General features: G+C 47.7%; 1 protein-coding gene across 2 annotated transcripts in view; it reads right to left on the bottom strand.

The window, feature by feature from the left end:
* The window catches only part of MAP3K2 (mitogen-activated protein kinase kinase kinase 2), a 261,008-nt gene extending 243,613 nt beyond the window's left edge, over positions 1-17,395 (bottom strand). For both annotated transcript variants that reach the window (XR_010182011.1, XM_063933967.1), the window contains exon 1: positions 16,857-17,395. The gene's annotated coding sequence lies outside the window, so the exon portion shown is untranslated. The remainder of the gene's footprint in view (positions 1-16,856) is intronic.
* Between the last annotated feature and the right edge of the window lie 1,093 nt (positions 17,396-18,488).

Below are 18,488 nucleotides of genomic sequence, written 5' to 3'. Positions count from 1 at the left end.
TGTTGAGGCGGGACGCCATCATGTCTATCTGTGGCAGTCCCCACCGAACTGCAATCTGTGCGAAGACTTCCTGATGAAGTCTCCACTCTCCAGGACGTATGTCTGGTGAGGAAGTCTGCTTCCCAGTTGTTCACTTCCGGAATGAACACTGTTGACAGTTACTCTTACATGATTCTCCGCCCAGCGAGGAATTCTGGTGGCTTCCTCCATCGCCACTCTGCTCCTTGTGCCGCCTTGGCGGTTTACATGAGCTACTGCAGTGACGTTGTCCGACTGGATCAGAACCGGTTGGTCGCGAAGATAGGTCTCCGCTTGACTTAGGCGTTGTATATGGCCGTTAGTTCCAATATGTTGATGTGAAGACAAGTCTCTTGACTTGACCAAAGACCTTGGAAATTTCTTCCGTGTGACTGCTCCCCAGCCTCGGAGGCTCGCGTCCGTGGTCACCAGGATCCAGTCCTGAATGCCGAATCTGCGGCCCTCTGGAAGGTGAGCACTCTGCAGCCACCACAGGAGAGATAACCTGGCCCTGGGGATAGGGTGATCAACTGATGAATCTGTAGATGTGACCCGGACCACTTGTCCAGTAGGTCCCATTTGAAGTCCTCGCATGGAACCTGCCGAAGGGAATGTTTTTCCCAGGACTCGAGTGCAGTGATGCACTGACACCTGTCTTGGTTTCAATAGGTCCCTGACTAGAGTCATAAGTTCCTGGGCCTTCTCTATCTGAAGGTAAACCCATTTCTGGTCTGTATCCAGAATCATACCTAAGAAGGGCAGACGAGTTATAGGAGCCAACTGTGGCCTCGGGAAATTGGGAATCCAGCCGTGTTGCTGTGACACCTTCAGCGAAAGTGACACGCAGTTCAACAACTGCTCTTTTGATCTCGCCCTTATTAGGAGATCGTCCAAGTATGGGATAACTGTGACTCCTTGCTTGCGTAGGAGCACCATTATTTCCGCCAATTACCCTGAAAATGGTAATGACAATCCTGTACCGCAATTGTCAGGTACGCCTGATGGGGTGGAAAAATGGGAACATGTAGGTATGCAGCCTTTATGTCTAGATACACCATCAAATCCCCCTTCGAGGCTGGCGATGATCGCTCTGGGCGATTCCACTTTAAATTTGAACCTTTTCCCGTATAGGTTCAGAGATTTTAATTTTAAAATAGGTCTGACCAAACCGTACGTTTCGGGACTACAGCCAAGGTTGAGTCATATTGCCTTCCTTGTTGCAGGAGGGGAACCTTGAGCACCACCTGTTGGAGATACAATGTGTGAATTGTATTTAATATTATCTCCCTTTCTGGGGGGGAAGCCGGTAGGTCCGATAAGGAAAAACCGGCGAGGAGGCACCTTTCGAATTCCAGCTTGTAACCCTGAGAAACAATTTTTATTGCCCCGGGATCCACCTGTGAGTGAACTCAGATGTGGCTGAAGAGTCGAAGACGTGCTCCCACTGGGACGGACTCCCTTAGCGGAGCTCCAGCGTCATGCGGTGGATGTAGTAGAGGCCGGGGAGGACTTCTGCTCCTGGGAACTAGCTGTGCCCTTTGCCCTTACCTCTGGTAAGAAAGGACGCTCCTCGTACTTTCTTGTTTTTCTGCGACCGAAAGGACTGCATTTGACAATGTCGTGCTTTCTTAGGCTGTGAAGGAATATAAGGCAAAAGATCAGAATTACCAGCTATAGCTGTGGAGACCAGGTCCGAGAGCCCTTCTCCACACAATTCCTCAGCCTTGTAAGGTAAACCTTCCATATGCCTCTTTTAGTCGGCATCACCTGTCCATTGCATGTTCCACAGGACACGTCTAGCAGAAATCGACATAGCGTTGACTCTAGAACCCAGTAGACTAATGTCTCTTTGGGCATGATATATATATCTATATACATACATATACATATATATATACACACACTAGGGTCAATAACATGGTATCCTTATCTAGGGTTTCAATCTCCGCTGATAAGGTATCTGTCCACGCTGCTACAGCGCTATAAACCCATGCCGATACAATCGCCGGTCTGAGTAGTGTACCAGACTGTGTGTAAATGGACTTCAAAGTACTTTTACTGCATGCTATCTGCAGGATCCCTGAGGAAAACGCTGTTAAGCCAGCGCTACCTTTTGGGTAAACGTGACAAAGCTTTGTCCACCCTAAGGGAAGATTCCCATCGTATCCTGGCCCTAGTAGGGAAAGGATACGCCCTGAGAATTCTTTGTGGGAATCTGCAGTCTCTTGTCTGGAGATTCCCGCTCTTTTTCTTCATGAGAGGAGGGAAATTTACCTCAGCTTTCTTCCCCTTAAACATGTGTACCCTCGTGTCAGGGACAGATGAGTCATCAGTGATATGCAAAACATCTTTTATTACAATAATCATATATTGAATACTTTTCTGCCAGTTTTGGCTGTACTTTGCATTATCGTAATCGACACTGGAGTCAGACTTCGTGTCGATATCAGTGTCTATTATTTCACACACACATTTGCTCCATCTCCTCCTTAGGAGAGCCTTTTACCTCAGACATGTCGACACACATGTACCGACACACCACACACTCAGGGAATGCTCATCTGAAGATAATTCCCCCACAAGGCCCTTTGGAGAGACAGAGAGAGAGTATGCCAGCACACACCCCAGCGCTATATGACCCAGGAAAAAACACAGTAATTTAATGTTTACTCAGTAGCGCTGTTATTATCTGCGCCGAATTATGTGCCGCCCCCCCCCCCCCTCTTCTTTAAAACCCTTTAAGCAGGAGAGAGTCCGGGGAGCTTCCTCTCAGCGGTGCTGTGGAGAAAAACATGGCGCTGGTGAGTGCTGAGGGAGAAGCCCCGCCCCCTCGACGGCGGGCTTCTGTCCCGCTAAAAGTGTAAAATTGGCGGGGGCTCCTGCATATATACAGTGTCCAGCTATGTGAGGTGTGTGGGAGCAATGGCGCACAGCTGCAGTGCTGTGCGTTACCTCAGTGAAGATCATGAAGTCTTCTGCCGCCTCTGAAGTCTTCTTTCCTTCTCATAATCACCCGGCTTCTATCTTCCGGCTCTGCGAGGGGGACGGCGGCGCGGCTCTGGGACGAACGGCTAGGATGAGATCCTGCGTACCAATCCCTCTGGAGCTAATGGTGTCCAGTAGCCTAAGAAGCAGGACCTAGCTTCAGAGAGTAGGGCTGCTTCTCTCCCCTCAGTCCCTCGATACAGGGAGTCTGTTGCCAGCAGAGCTCCCTGAAAATAAAAAACCTAACAAAATACTTTCTATCAGCAAAATCAGGAGAGCTCACTGAAAAGCACCCAGCTCCTCTGGGCACATTATCAAACGGAGGTCTGGAGGAGGGGCATAGAGGGAGGAGCCAGTGCACACCCAGGTCTAAAGACTTTCTTAAAGTGCCCATGTCTCCTGCGGAGCCCGTCTATCCCCATGGTCCTTACGGAGTCCCCAGCATCCTCTAGGACGTTAGAGAAATAACTGATCTGTCCCAAATTTTAGATGGTGGCCGATTGTTTCAGTGGGAATGGACTGCTTAGATGCAATTGACAGAGCAGGGGTGTACATGGAGATTGTAATTACTTGGAGAGAGCAATGAAACTTGTGTAAAAATGTAGAATACAAGTGTGTGTGTGTGTGTGTGTGTGTGTGTGTGTGTGTGTGTGTGTGCGCGCGCGGGGGGGGGGGGGGGGGGGAGAGAGAAAATAAGAATTTACTTACCGATAATTCTATTTCTCATAGTCCGTAGTGGATGCTGGGGACTCCGAAAGGACCATGGGGAATAGCGGCTCCGCAGGAGACTGGGCACAAAGTAAAAGCGTTAGGACTAGCTGGTGTGCACTGGCTCCTCCCCCTATGACCCTCCTCCAAGCCTCAGTTAGGATACTGTGCCCGGACGAGCGTACACAATAAGGAAGGATTTTGAATCCCGGGTAAGACTCATTACCAGCCACACCAATCACACCGTACAACTTGTGATCTGAACCCAGTTAACAGCATGATAACAGAAGGAGCCTCTGAAAAGATGGCTCACAACAACAATAACCCGATTTTTGTAACAATAACTATGTACAAGTAATGCAGACAATCCGCACTTGGGATGGGCGCCCAGCATCCACTACGGACTATGAGAAATAGAATTATCGGTAAGTAAATTCTTATTTTCTCTAACGTCCTAGTGGATGCTGGGGACTCCGAAAGGACCATGGGGATTATACCAAAGCTCCCAAACGGGCGGGAGAGTGCGGATGACTCTGCAGCACCGAATGAGAGAACTCCAGGTCCTCCTCAGCCAGGGTATCAAATTTGTAGAATTTAGCAAACGTGTTTGCCCCTGACCAAGTAGCTGCTCGGCAAAGTTGTAAAGCCGAGACCCCTCGGGCAGCCGCCCAAGATGAGCCCACTTTCCGTGTGGAATGGGCTTTTATAGATTTTGGCTGTGGCAGGCCTGCCACAGAATGTGCAAGCTGAATTGTACTACAAATCCAACGAGCAATCGTCTGCTTAGAAGCAGGAGCACCCAGCTTGTTGGGTGCATACAGGATAAACAGCGAGTCAGATTTTCTGACTCCAGCCGTCCTGGAAACATATATTTTCAGGGCCCTGACTACGTCCAGCAACTTGGAATCCTCCAAGTCCCTAGTAGCCGCAGGCACCACGATAGGTTGGTTTAAGTGAAATGCTGAAACCACCTTAGGGAGAAATTGAGGACGAGTCCTCAATTCTGCCCTGTCCGTATGAAAAATTAGGTAAGGGCTTTTATAGGATAAAGCCGCCAATTCTGATACACGCCTGGCTGAAGCCAGGGCTAACAGCATTACCACTTTCCAAGTGAGATACTTCAAGTCCACAGTGGTGAGTGGTTCAAACCAATGTGATTTTAGGAATCCCAACACTACATTGAGATCCCAAGGTGCCACTGGAGGCACAAAAGGAGGCTGTATATGCAGTACTCCCTTGACAAACGTCTGAACTTCAGGTACAGAAGCTAGTTCTTTTTGGAAGAATATCGACAGGGCCGAAATTTGAACCTTAATGGACCCTAATTTGAGGCCCATAGACAGTCCTGTTTGCAGGAAATGCAGGAATCGACCCAGTTGAAATTCCTCCGTAGGGGCCTTCCTGGCCTCGCACCACGCAACATATTTACGCCAAATACGGTGATAATGTTGTACGGTTACATCCTTCCTGGCTTTGATCAGGGTAGGGATGTCTTCATCCGGAATGCCTTTTTCCTTCAGTATCCGGCGTTTAACCGCCATGCCGTCAAACGCAGCCGCGGTAAGTCTTGGAACAGACATGGTCCCTGCTGGAGCAGGTCCTGTCTTAGAGGTAGAGGCCACGGGTCTTCCGTGAGCATCTCTTGAATTTCCGGGTACCAAGTCCTTCTTGGCCAATCCGGAGCCACGAGTATAGTCTTTACTCCTCTCCTTCTTATGATTCTCAGTACTTTTGGTATGAGAGGAAGAGGAGGGAACACATACACTGACCGGTACACCCACGGTGTTACCAGAGCGTCCACAGCTATTGCCTGAGGGTCCCTTGACCTGGAACAATATCTGTCCAGTTATTTGTTGAGGCGAGACGCCATCATGTCCACCTTTGGTTTTTCCCAACGGTTTACAATCATGTGGAAGACTTCCGGGTGAAGTCCCCACTCCCCCGGGTGAAGATCGTGTCTGCTGAGGAAGTCTGCTTCCCAGTTGTCCACTCCCGGAATGAACACTGCTGACAGTGCTATCACATGATTTTCCGCCCAGCGAAGAATCCTTGCCACTTCCGTCATTGCCCTCCTGCTTCTTGTGCCGCCCTGTCTGTTTACGTGGGCGACTGCCGTGATGTTGTCCGACTGGATCAATACTGGCTGACCCTGAAGCAGAGGCCTTGCCTGACTTAGGGCATTGTAAATGGCCCTTAGTTCCAGGATATTTATGTGAAGTGACGTTTCCATGCTTGACCACAAGCCCTGGAAATTTTTTCCCTGTGTGACTGCTCCCCAGCCTCTCAGGCTGGCATCCGTGGTCACCAGGACCCAATCCTGAATGCCGAATCTGCGGCCCTCTAGGAGATGAGCACTCTGTAACCACCACAGGAGAGACACCCTTGTCCTTGGAGACAGGGTTATCCGCTGATGCATTTGAAGATGCGATCCGGACCATTTGTCTAGCAGATCCAACTGAAAAGTTCTTGCGTGGAATCTGCCGAATGGAATCGCTTCGTAAGAAGCCACCATCTTTCCCAGGACCCTTGTGCACTGATGCACTGACACCTGGCCTGGTCTTAGGAGTTTCCGGACTAGGTCGGATAACTCCCTGGCTTTCTCTTCCGGGAGAAACACCTTTTTCTGTACTGTGTCCAGAATCATCCCTAGGAACAGCAGACGTGTCGTCGGAATCAGCTGCGATTTTGGAATATTTAGAATCCATCCGTGCTGTCGTAGTACTATTTGCGATAGTGCTACTCCGACCTCTAACTGTTCTCTGGACCGTGCCCTTATCAGGAGATCGTCCAAGTAAGGGATAATTAAGACGCCTTTTCTTCGAAGAAGAATCATCATTTCGGCCATTACCTTGGTAAAGACCCGGGGTGCCGTGGACAATCCAAACGGCAGCGTCTGAAACTGATAGTGACAGTTCTGTACCACAAACCTGAGGTACCCTTGGTGAGAAGGGCAAATTGGGACATGGAGGTAAGCATCCTTGATGTCCAGAGACACCATGTAGTCCCCTTCTTCCAGGTTCGCTATCACAGCTCTGAGTGACTCCATCTTGAACTTGAACCTTTTTATGTAAGTGTTCAAGGTTTTCAGATTTAAAATGGGTCTCACCGAGCCGTCCGGCTTCGGTACCACAAACAGCGTGGAGTAATACCCCTTTCCCTGTTGTAGGAGGGGTACCTTGATTATCACTTGCTGGGAATACAGCTTGTGAATGGCTTCCAATACCGCCTCCCTGTCGGGGGTAGACGTTGGTAAAGCAGACTTCAAGAACCGGCGAGGGGGAGACGTCTCGAATTCCAATTTGTACCCCTGAGATACTACCTGCAGGATCCAGGGGTCCACTTGCGAGTGAGCCCACTGCGCGCTGAAATTCTTGAGACGGGCCCCCACCGTGCCTGAGTCCGCTTGTAAGGCCCCAGCGTCATGCTGAGGACTTGGCAGAAGCGGGGGAGGGCTTCTGGTCGTGGGAAGAAGCTGTCTGTTGTAGTCTTTTTCCCCTTCCTCTGCCCCGGGGCAGAAATGAGTGGCCTTTTGCCCGCTTGCCCTTATGGGGACGAAAGGACTGAGCCTGAAAAGGCGGTATCTTTTTCTGCTGCGAGGTGACTTGGGGTAAAAAGGTGGATTTCCCAGCCGTTGCCGTGGCCACCAGGTCCGATAGACCGCCCCCAAATAACTCCTCCCCTTTATACGGCAATACTTCCATATGCCGTTTGGAATCCGCATCCCCTGACCACTGTCGCGTCCATAATCCTCTTCTGGCAGAAATGGACATCGCACTTACTCTTGATGCCAGAGTGCAAATGTCTCTCTGTGCATCTCGCATATATAGGAATGCATCCTTTAAATGCTCTATAGTCAATAATATATTGTCCCTGTCCAGGGTATCAATATTTTCAGTCAGGGAATCCGACCAAGCCACCCCAGCACTGCACATCCAGGCTGAGGCGATTGCTGGTCGCAGTAAAACACCAGTATGTGTGTATATACTTTTAAGGATATTTTCCAGCCTCCTATCTGCTGGCTCCTTAAGGGCGGCCGTTTCTGGAGACGGTAACGCCACTTGTTTTGATAAGCGTGTGAGCGCCTTATCCACCCTAGGGGGTGTTTCCCAACGAGCCCTAACCTCTGGTGGGAAGGGATATAGTGCCAATAATTTTTTAGAAATTAGCAGTTTTCTGTCGGGGGTAACCCACGCTTCATCACACACTTCATTCAATTCATCTGATTCAGGAAAAACTACGGGTAGTTTTTTCACACCCCACATAATACCCCTTTTTGTGGTACTTGCAGTATCAGAGATGTGCAAAACCTCCTTCATTGCCGTGATCATGTAACGTGTGGCCCTACTGGAAAATACGTTTGTTTCTTCACCGTCGACACTGGAGTCAGTGTTTGTGTCTGGGTCCGTGTCGACCCACTGAGGTAATGGGCGTTTAATAGCCCCTGACGGTGTTTGAGACGCCTGGACAGGCACTAACTGAGCTGCCGGCTGTCTCATGTCGTCAACAGTTTTCTGTAACGTGCCGACACTGTCACGTAATTCCTTAATTACGGCCATCCATTCAGGTGTCGACTCCCTAGGGGGTGACATCACCATTATAGGCAATTGCTCCGCCTCCACCTCATTTTCCTCCTCATACATGTCGACACACACGTACCGACACCCAGCACACACACAGGGAATGCTCTTATAGAGGACAGGACCCACTTAGCCCTTTGGGGAGACAGAGGGAGAGTTTGCCAGCACACACCAGAGCGCTATATATGTATAGGGACAACCTTACAATAAGTGTCTATCCCTTATAGCTGCTTATATCTGTTATTTTGCCAAATAAGTGCCCCCCTCTCTTTTTTACCCTGTTTCTGTAGTTGCAGGATGCAGGGGAGATTCTGGGAGCCTTCCTACCAGCGGAGCTGTGTGGGAAAAATGGCGCTGTGTGCTGAGGAGATAGGCCCCGCCCCCTTCACGGCGGGCTCTTCTCCCGCTTTTTTCTGGAAAACTGGCAGGGGTTAAATACATCCATATAGCCCAGGAGCTATATGTGATGTATTTTTCGCCAACTAAGGTAAATTCATTGCTTCCCAGGACGCCCCCCCCCCAGCGTCCTGCACCCTCAGTGACCGGAGTGTGAAGTGTGCTGAGAGCAATGGCGCACAGCTGCAGTGCTGTGCGCTACCTTATGAAGACAGGAAAGTCTTCTGCCGACGATTTATGGACCTCTTCTTGCTTCAGCATCTGTAAGGGGGCCGGCGGCGCGGCTCCGGGACCCATCCATGGCTGGGCCTGTGATCGTCCCTCTGGAGCTAATGTCCAGTAGCCTAAGAAACCCGATCCACTCTGCACGCAGGTGAGTTCGTTTCTCTCCCCTAAGTCCCTCGATGCAGTGAGCCTGTTGCCAGCAGGTCTCACTGAAAATAAAAAAACCTATTTAAACTTTTACTCTAAGCAGCTCAGTAGAGCCACCTAGATTGCACCCTTCTCGTTCGGGCACAAAATCTAACTGAGGCTTGGAGGAGGGTCATAGGGGGAGGAGCCAGTGCACACCAGCTAGTCCTAAAGCTTTTACTTTGTGCCCAGTCTCCTGCGGAGCCGCTATTCCCCATGGTCCTTTCGGAGTCCCCAGCATCCACTAGGACGTTAGAGAAAGGAATTTAATTATTTTATTAAATAGGTGCCCAATGTTGCAGTTCAATTGTTTTTGGATGTAAAGCTGTTGAACCCGTCTAAAGTCCTGGTTAGGGTGTCCCAAGCAGTAATTTGTGTGCACAAAACCAGAATTTACCGCACATTTCTACTTGCCGCCTCAGTAGGCTATGCGCAGAGATGCGAGTACCGGCAGCTGTTCACTGCTGAACAGAGCAGCAATTAAAATTGCTCTATTGGGCGCCCAGCACTGACAGCCGCCAGTGAAAACTGAATTTCCTCTTTCGAATCTATCAAAGCAGGGGTTCGCAAACACCAACAGGTCATGTTTTGTGGATTTATTTTATCATGCACAGAGGAGTTAATCTATTATGCTGGGTTATCAATTATGCCATCGGCTTGATGAGACCGAAATCCTCAAAACACAACCTTGTGGGTAAACTTTATGGTTAAGAACCAGTGGACTAAAGGAACAGTGGAAGCAGTTTGTAGCCACGTAATACCTATTTATTAATTTTTTAAGAAGCCCCTACAGGAATAGTGCCAGATGTGGCAACAACATAAACTTGCGAAAGGCAAGAGCACGTCACATAGGGGGCTTGTCATTCCCTTCCCCTGTAACATACAATCACCCCAAACTATACAATAACATCTTTCTCTTTGTTTTAATTCACCCCCCTTGCCATCTAACACGTCTCTCCAATCCTTCCCTTGCAAAACATCCTCAACCTACAAGTAGTTACACATACAACCCCCCCCTCCATTAACTTCTGTAGCATCACATACCCCTGCAAGATCAATCTCCACAGTAGTACAATGAGCCTGGCAGACACACTCATTTTGATTCACTGCCAGACTGCAATGACAAATGACCATGTCTGTCTGTAGGAGTGGGGTCTGGGATATACAAACCGCCACAGGGAGACCCTGTCCAACATAGGTACAGTGCGTGTGTGGAATTTACATGTTCTCTCCTTTTCCTGATTTAATTTCAGGTACTCTGGTTTCCTTCCAAACTCTATGGGGGTGATACAATTGTTTTTGCAGGCCCAATCTCCCGTCTAAAGTGATGGGAGATCGGGGGCGCAGTGTTTTAGTGAGCTTATCACACCCACACAGACCAGGTGCTGAGTGAGAAAATTCATTTTACTAAAATTCAGCCCTTATATGTATTTATTTAATTGCTTTCAAGTCAACGGCGATCCTCACTTTATAGACACAAGCACAGAATGTCAATGTTTCATGAAGGTAACTAACAGATTTGTTCTCCTGTCATGCAGGAGTTTAGATGCAGCTAACCCAGAGGTTCCCAAACTGTGTGCCGTGGCTCCCTGGGGTGCCTCGGGACACTTGCAGGGGTGCCCTGGGTTGGTGGTCCAGGACCAATTCAAATTATTCATGGTCAATATAAAATCGGCAAAACCAGTGCTGGTGGCTGCCAGTCATAAAATATGTGGCCAAACAGGTGCAAATCTTCTCTCACCACACAACTGATCCTAAGCATGACATATAAACGCGATCTACTTAATGTAATATTTCTTTCTAAATTTCTCAGTAAGAAATTTTTGGCCTATGGGTGCCGTGAAAAAAATTCTGATATTCTAGGGCACCGTGATTCCAAAAAGTTTGGAAACCACTAAGCTAACCGATTACCAGCACCGGTCCCACAAAACAGTAATATGCTTCTCCACACACACACACACACACAACGGATATTTCATCACATAAAATCAGCCAGAAACAAGTCAGGACTCCAGCTCTACATTTCACAACAGATATCAACCCAAGGAGAGATAACAAGAAACAGCAAAACAGATTTCCAACATACATACAGTAAGCTGTACCAGCTGCAAGTGTAAAGCTGGATACACAGTATATATTGGATGGCACTGTGGATCGCAATGAACATCATATAGTGTGTAGCCTCAAACCCACCCAATTCATAGTTTCATGAATTGGTTGGTTGTATCTTCCCACTGGACGTGCTGCACATCCAATAGTACGATTCCAGGGATGTCAAGCTATTGTTTCATGAAGCATTTAACAGTGTATCACATTGTAGCACAGCGAATTGTGCAGTGTGTATGGAGATGTGCTATATTGTTACATCACACTGCACTGTCGTTCAGGTGTGTACTATTTTAATAAACAAGGAACACGATGAATGAGAATAGTAGCAAATACAACAGCAATATTAACACAAATGACCAGACCATACAGCAACAGTGGCTGATATATATGAGGCCACTCATCTATTTACACACAGCACTGACAGGTTCTGAAACACATGAAAAACAGCTAATTTTCTGCACATAATTACAGCTAATACTTAGGTTCAGTATGCTAAAACAGCATATCCTTATATAATCTGTATATTGATTCAGTTAAGTTTATATTATGCTAAACACAAAAAAAAATAAGAGGGCTATAATTAAGATAAAATTAGGTTTGACGGTATTATTTTCAGGCCACCACCTAAGAGACCACGTTAATAGTATTACTGCATCTGCAGGATAGCTGAAAGCAGTACGGACGGTGTAGTGGTTAGCATTACTGCCTCAAAGCACTGAGGTCGTGGGTTTGATTCCCACCATGGCCCTAACTGTGTGGAGTTTGTATGTTCTCCCCGTACTTGCGTAGCTTTCCACCGGGTACTCCGGTTTCCTCCCACACTCCAAAAATCTACTGATAGGTAAATTAGCTCCTGACAATTAAATAACCCTAGCGTGAATATGTGCGAGTGTACATGTGGTAGGGAATATAGATTGTAAGCTCTACTGGGACAGGGACTTGATGTGAATAGCCACATATTCTCTCTGTAAAGCGCTGTGGAATATGTGTGCGCTATATAAATAACTGGTAATAAATAAATATTAATACTCACAAATACCTATTCAATTAAAAATCTGCATAAAGTCAACACGGGTCTCAAACTATTCCACAAGCAGGGCAATATCCTTATTTTAATATTAAAATGTCAAGGCACCATGCAATACATCTAGGATGCCCCTCCTAATGAATACCATTAGAGGTTTTTAAATAGTAAAATACTTTTCATGTAATGAAAAAATGGTTTAAATGATATATGTTGGGTGTTGCTCTGATGAAAAAGATGTTTATGAACTTGCAGATGGGAGTTTCAAGTATTTTTTTCAGACTTGCATATACCCACTTAAAATTCACTAGAGAGACATTTTAAGAGATCCATTCAGCATACCAGCGTTCGGGCTGCTGGCAGTCGGAATACAGACACTGGGGTCGATTCAATTCAGCAACTTATGAATAGCGCCGGGAATTAGCTCCCGACGCTATTCAATTCAGCTGCTAGTTACCCGCAATTGTCGGGAATTCTTCTCTCATGCCCGGGGGGGTGAGAGAAGAAAACCGACAAAAGTGCTGCCGCGCGCCCGGCGCGAGGCTGATTCTGTCGGAAATCAGCATCGCCGCGGGTAGTTAAGTCGAAGAATGCCCGTTCTCCCGACAAAACTACCTGTTAAGTCGTCGAGAACGGGCATTCGCTGACTTAACTTTAGCTGAATTGAATAGCGTCGGGAGCTAATTCCCGGCGCTATTCATAAGTTGCCAAATTGAATCGACCCCACTGGTCATAACACAGATGTCAGGATCCCGACATTGATCACAATACTGGTGACGGATTCTCGAATGCCGGGGCTGGTTAGGGTTAGGCCGCAGGGGTAGGTGGTGATAATATAGGGGAGGTTAGGGTTTGCCTGCATTGCGGTTAGGGTAAGGGGAGAGAGAGTTACTGTTAAGCACTAAGCGGGGATGGTTAAGGTTAGGCGGCGCAAGGGAGGGTTAGTGTTACTGGGTTCCGGTCTCTAGGTCGACGAGACTTGGGTCGACAGTGTCTAGGTCGACCACTATTGGTTGACAGTAAGTAGGTCGACATGGTTTCTAAGTCAACAGGGACTCTAGGTCGACATGATAAAAGGTTGACATGAGTTTTTCACTATTTTTTTTAATTTTTTGAACTTTTTCATACTTTACGATCCACGTGGACTACAACTGGGACCAGTAACCTGTGTCGAGCGCAGCAGAGCGAGGCACCTTGCCCGAAGCATGGCGAGCTATGCGAGGGGACACGGTGCACTAATTGGGGTTCCCGATCACTCTACGAAGGAGACCCCACCAAAAAATGTACTTACTGTCAACCAATAGTAGTCGACCTAAATCTATTCTATCCAACATACCACACCCAGTGTAAGCCACTAACCAGGGAGAGTTAGGCTGTGGGTATCCAGTTGATAGACAGTGTCTAGTTAGGCAGTCAATAGATAGACACCATGTTAGACAGACATTAGGTCGACAGGGTCAAAAGGTCGACATATAAAGATACTTTTTTTTTTACATTTTACATGTTTTTGGACTATTTCATACCTTCTCTATCCATGTCGGCATAGAGTTGGTCCGTGCCCGAAGCATGGCGAGTGATGCGAGCCCCGTGAGGGTATGCCTGTCTACAATTGGGGGTCCCAGGTTACAAAACTATCCACACAAACCACAAAAAAAAAAACAAAAAAAAACATGGTGTCTTTTGCGTCGACCATTTTCATGTCGACCTTTTGACCCTGTCAACCTTTTCTACTGTCTACCTATTTCATGTCGACCTTTTGACCCTGTCGACCTAATGTCTGTCTATCTAACTAGACACTGGGGTCAATTCTATTCGGCAACTAAAGAATAGCGCCGGGAATTAGCTCCCGACGCTATTCAATTCAGCTAAAGTTAAGTCGGCGATGTCCCGTTCTCGCCGACTTAACAGGTAGTTTTGTCGGGAGAATGGGCATTCTCCGACTTAACTACCCGGCGCGAGGCTGATTCCCGACAGAATCAGCCTTGCGACGGCCGCGAGGCAGCACTTTTGTCGGGTTTATTCTCTCATACCCCGGGGATGAGAGAAGAATTCCCGACAATTGCGGGCAACTAGTAGCAGAATTGAATAGTGTCGGGAGCTAATTCCCAGCGCTATTCTTTTGTTGCCGAATAGAATTGACCCCACTGTCTATCAACCCACACCCCAGGCTGCGGGTGAGTGGGGAGGATTAGGGTTAGGCACTAAGAGGGTCAGGCTGCGGGTAGCGAGTTAGGGTTAGAAAACCTACCCAGCATGTGCTGTGATGCCGTCGTCAGTATTCTGACCGCCGGCATCCCAAGTACCCAATACCAGCCCAATTTTCAGGTCTCTCATAATACCGTAGACACTTAGTTGCTCATTCAATTGTGGCGCACGCCACCTGCTAGACATCTGAAGGAATGGGCATCTGTTAGAGCCATTTAATTGTTAATCCAATAGATGCCAATTAGCCCTGGCAGTCACATTTTTTCTTGTAGCTTAAGGAGGTGCAGGAAAATGTCAAAAAGTCCATAGTTTGGGGGCCCAAAGTGCCCAAACTCTGGACACCATTCAAGCGTTTCAGCCGCTTTGCGTAGCTGTCATGCACCTTAACTGGTAATGGGTGTCTGATCAGAGCAACAATTGAATATCTCCAATAGACACCGATTGCTATAGACACCTAGGAGGGGGGTGCAGAAAACAACTGAATCTGCTGAAACACACTTGTTTACTATCATTTTTCATTTAGAAAAGTTTCAAAAAATAAAATTGAACACCATTTAACTGCTTTTAATACTTTGCTTATGGCCACATAGGGGAGAATTCAATTAGTGCTGGGCGTATTCGCCTGACACTGCTGCACTTTACGGCAATGGGTAGCAAGCACTTTCACGTAAAACCAGCATTCGCCCAGCTAAGGGGGCGAATTAGGCTGCTGTACACACCACGGCACTGGTAATATGTCCCCTTCGCCAATAATTGGAATCCCTCTTACTGGTCTTCTACACTGTTCCACTATCTTATTTGCCATTTTTTTTATTTATTTTTTAGGTATTTCCCAACTTTTGCATGCACTACACATAGGTCTCTCTTGTAACATTGGTACTATGCCGTTTCTAATTAACATGTAACATTGGTACAATGCCGTTTCTAATTAAACTGCACAGAATTGGGAGTGCTCTTTATGCAGGTATCACAATATGCGCAGAATATTAACACTTCACAGTGAAGAACTCCCAGCTAACGGAATCTGTCAGTAAATCCTATGTTGGGTGCACACTTTAGATTTCTGCGGACCCAGCGACAGGATGTATTGTTACATGCTTAATATAACTACACTGCATTGTTCCATTTGATCAACACTACATTATATGGGAAGATGTGACCACACAATTCATCAGCCATTGATTTGAGGGAACTCACTATACAACAGTCATACCGATCCATCGCCGATTGCAAGATTAGCCAATATATTGTACAGTGATTACCGTGCATAACAGTAACTACCACAGGGATAACCCATGTTGTGTAGAAATATGAAGGCCAAATGTAAGTGCCCATTATTTGTGGGAGCGATTCTGATGAGAGTTACTAGATATGAGGCGGCAATTATCAACTTGGTCTGGCCTTTAAACCAAATGACTATCTTGCTGGAAATGTGCCAGCCCCACAAATTCAGGCCATTACATTTGGCTCTGAAGATCCAACTGAAACATAATTTTCCACCGGTAAGATGGACCAAAATATCAGCTACATAAACTATGATAAACAAAATCATATGTAATGCCATCTAGCAAGAAAATAAGCGCTCATACCATAATCAACATCCTCTCTAACGGGGTTTAAAAGATACTGATTCACAGAAGGCTAAATCAAATGTACTGAGACACTACCTGGGCTCCAGTATGGACAGTCTTATGCTGGGTACACACTGGCAGATATATTGGCCAATCAGTTGGTTGTCCAATATATCTTTTGCTGATCTGCAGGTCTGTACAAGCAATATGTCTGTGAAAGACGTCTTTCACAGATATATTGCATCTGCTGTGCAACACAGCAGATGACCAATATATCTGCAGATATATTAGTGCATCTTTCAGTGTGTATGAACAATCCCCATCTGCATATATAGCTGCAGATAGATTTAACAGCAGATATATCTTTAAGATAAATTGGCGCATCTTTCTGTGTGTATGAACAACCACCATCTGCAGATCGATTGAACTGCAGATATATCTGCCAGTGTGTACCCAGCTTTACAACCTGAACTGTTTGGGTGCCTTGCATACAGCTTGAGAACCACTGTGCCAGGGGATCAAACTGTGTACATAATTTATTATAATGTACTTTATTTTACACAAGGCACGCCAATTTATAAAAAAGAAAAGACATTATAGTGACTGGCAGGAATCCCACTAACATATTATTAACATATACCTATTGGAGGGCATATAGTGGAGGTACAGGTGAGCTAGATGTGGGGGATGGGCTACCAGCCGGGGTGTAGTGGGTGGGTGCACAGTAGGAGTTATATCAGGTAAGTGACATGTGTGGGTGAGGGGGGAGCACAGAGAGAGAGAGAGGGGGGGGTTTGGGGGCAGAAGGGGGACAGATACCCGGGTGATGATATAGGAGGACGCGACACCAACCTGCAAGCTGACAGGCCGGGGCACTACCTGTCACAATCCCCGCCCCCAGCCCGCTCCTCCCGGCGACCCGGGGGGAACACAGGCCTGGGGGCAGCCTCTCTCTACGCCCGGTGAGAAGTCACATGAGTCCGCGGCTCTGCTGCTTCTCTCCAGGGGCCCTGTCACAAGATGGCGACCATCCCGACAGCAGCCACTACAAGCCCGGAGCGGCTGACGTGCACCAGGGGCCCAGTGAGACGTCTGCGGCCGGGGACAGTGTGAGGAATTCCGGGCGCCCCGGTATATTCCTGCCAGCGGTGGTCGGGCAGAACTGGCGTCCGGATACACGAAGACTGAGCGCAGCAAGCGCACGTGACGTAACGGGAGCGGATGACGGCGGAGGGGCGGGGTCAGCCTGACATCTGCGGTGGGCGTGGTTAGTCTACTATGATGGGAGGAGCTATTTCAACAGGGCGGGGAATTCCGGTCAGGTCTCTTCTCGCCCGCGGCCAGGCAGCGGCAGTCAGAAGAGAGCGGGAGGTATTTTAATATAGTCTCACTGAAACCAACAACGACACACGTTGCCCAGAGACACAGGCAGGGGTCACACAGCCAGTGCTAGTGCTCAGTCGCACGGGCGGTTCTCGGTTATACAGCGCTCAGCCACACAGACCATGCCTTCCAACATGACCATCTCCAGGAAGGACAGAATGCTCTCTGTGCCAAGACTTTTCTCTTAATTTATGATTGCCATCACCTGTGTGATAAGGAAGGTGTTCAGCACAGGTGATGGCAATCAAATTAAGAGGGCAGTCCATAAGCAGAGCATTGAGAGGGTCATGTTGGGACTGGGAGGTATACACAGGCAGGGCTAGTCCTCAGCCACACAGCTAGTGTAAAATCACACCGGCAAAGCTCAGACAGTGCTCCGTCACACAGGCAGGGTTCAGTCACACAAGCAGGTGTGAATCACACAGGCAGTGCTAGTCCTCAGTCACACGGGCAGTGTTCAGTCAGGGCTGTTTCACACTACAAGGTTTACACCAGATGGCAAAAAGCCAGACAAACTTTGTCCGGCTTTTTGCCATCCGGCAGCATACCTCCCAACATAACCCTCTCCTGGAGGGATTGAATGCTCTGCTTCTGGACTTTTCTCTTAATTTATGATTGCAGGCACCTGTGTTGAACAGGTTGCAGGCATGTCCAAACTGCGGCCCTCCAGCTGTTGTGAAACTACACATCCCAGCATGCCCTGACACAGTTTTGCTGTCAGAGAATGCAATAGCTGTGTCAAGGCATGCTGGGATGTGTAGTTTCTCAACAGCTGGAGGGCCGCAGTTTGGACATGCTTGGGTTAATGGATATGAAAGGCGTTTCACCACAGGTAATGGCAATCATAAATGAAGAGGGAAGTCCAGGAGCAGAGCATTCTGGGGCTGATTTATTAAGCTCGGTGAAGTGATAAATGACCAGCCAGTCAGCTCCTAACTGTCATTTTTCAAACCCAGCCTGTGACATGGTAGTTAGAATCTGATTGGCTGGTCCTTTATCACCTTCCACTTTATCACTTCACCGAGCTTAATAAATCTGCCCCTCAGTCTCTCCTGGAGAGGGTCATGTTGGGAGATATGCGGCAGGGTCTTTCACACACAA

Source organism: Pseudophryne corroboree, chromosome 7, assembly GCF_028390025.1.
Source record: "Pseudophryne corroboree isolate aPseCor3 chromosome 7, aPseCor3.hap2, whole genome shotgun sequence".
NCBI classification, from domain to species: Eukaryota; Metazoa; Chordata; class Amphibia; order Anura; family Myobatrachidae; genus Pseudophryne; species Pseudophryne corroboree.
This window is presented reverse-complemented; position numbering and strand designations above follow the sequence as displayed.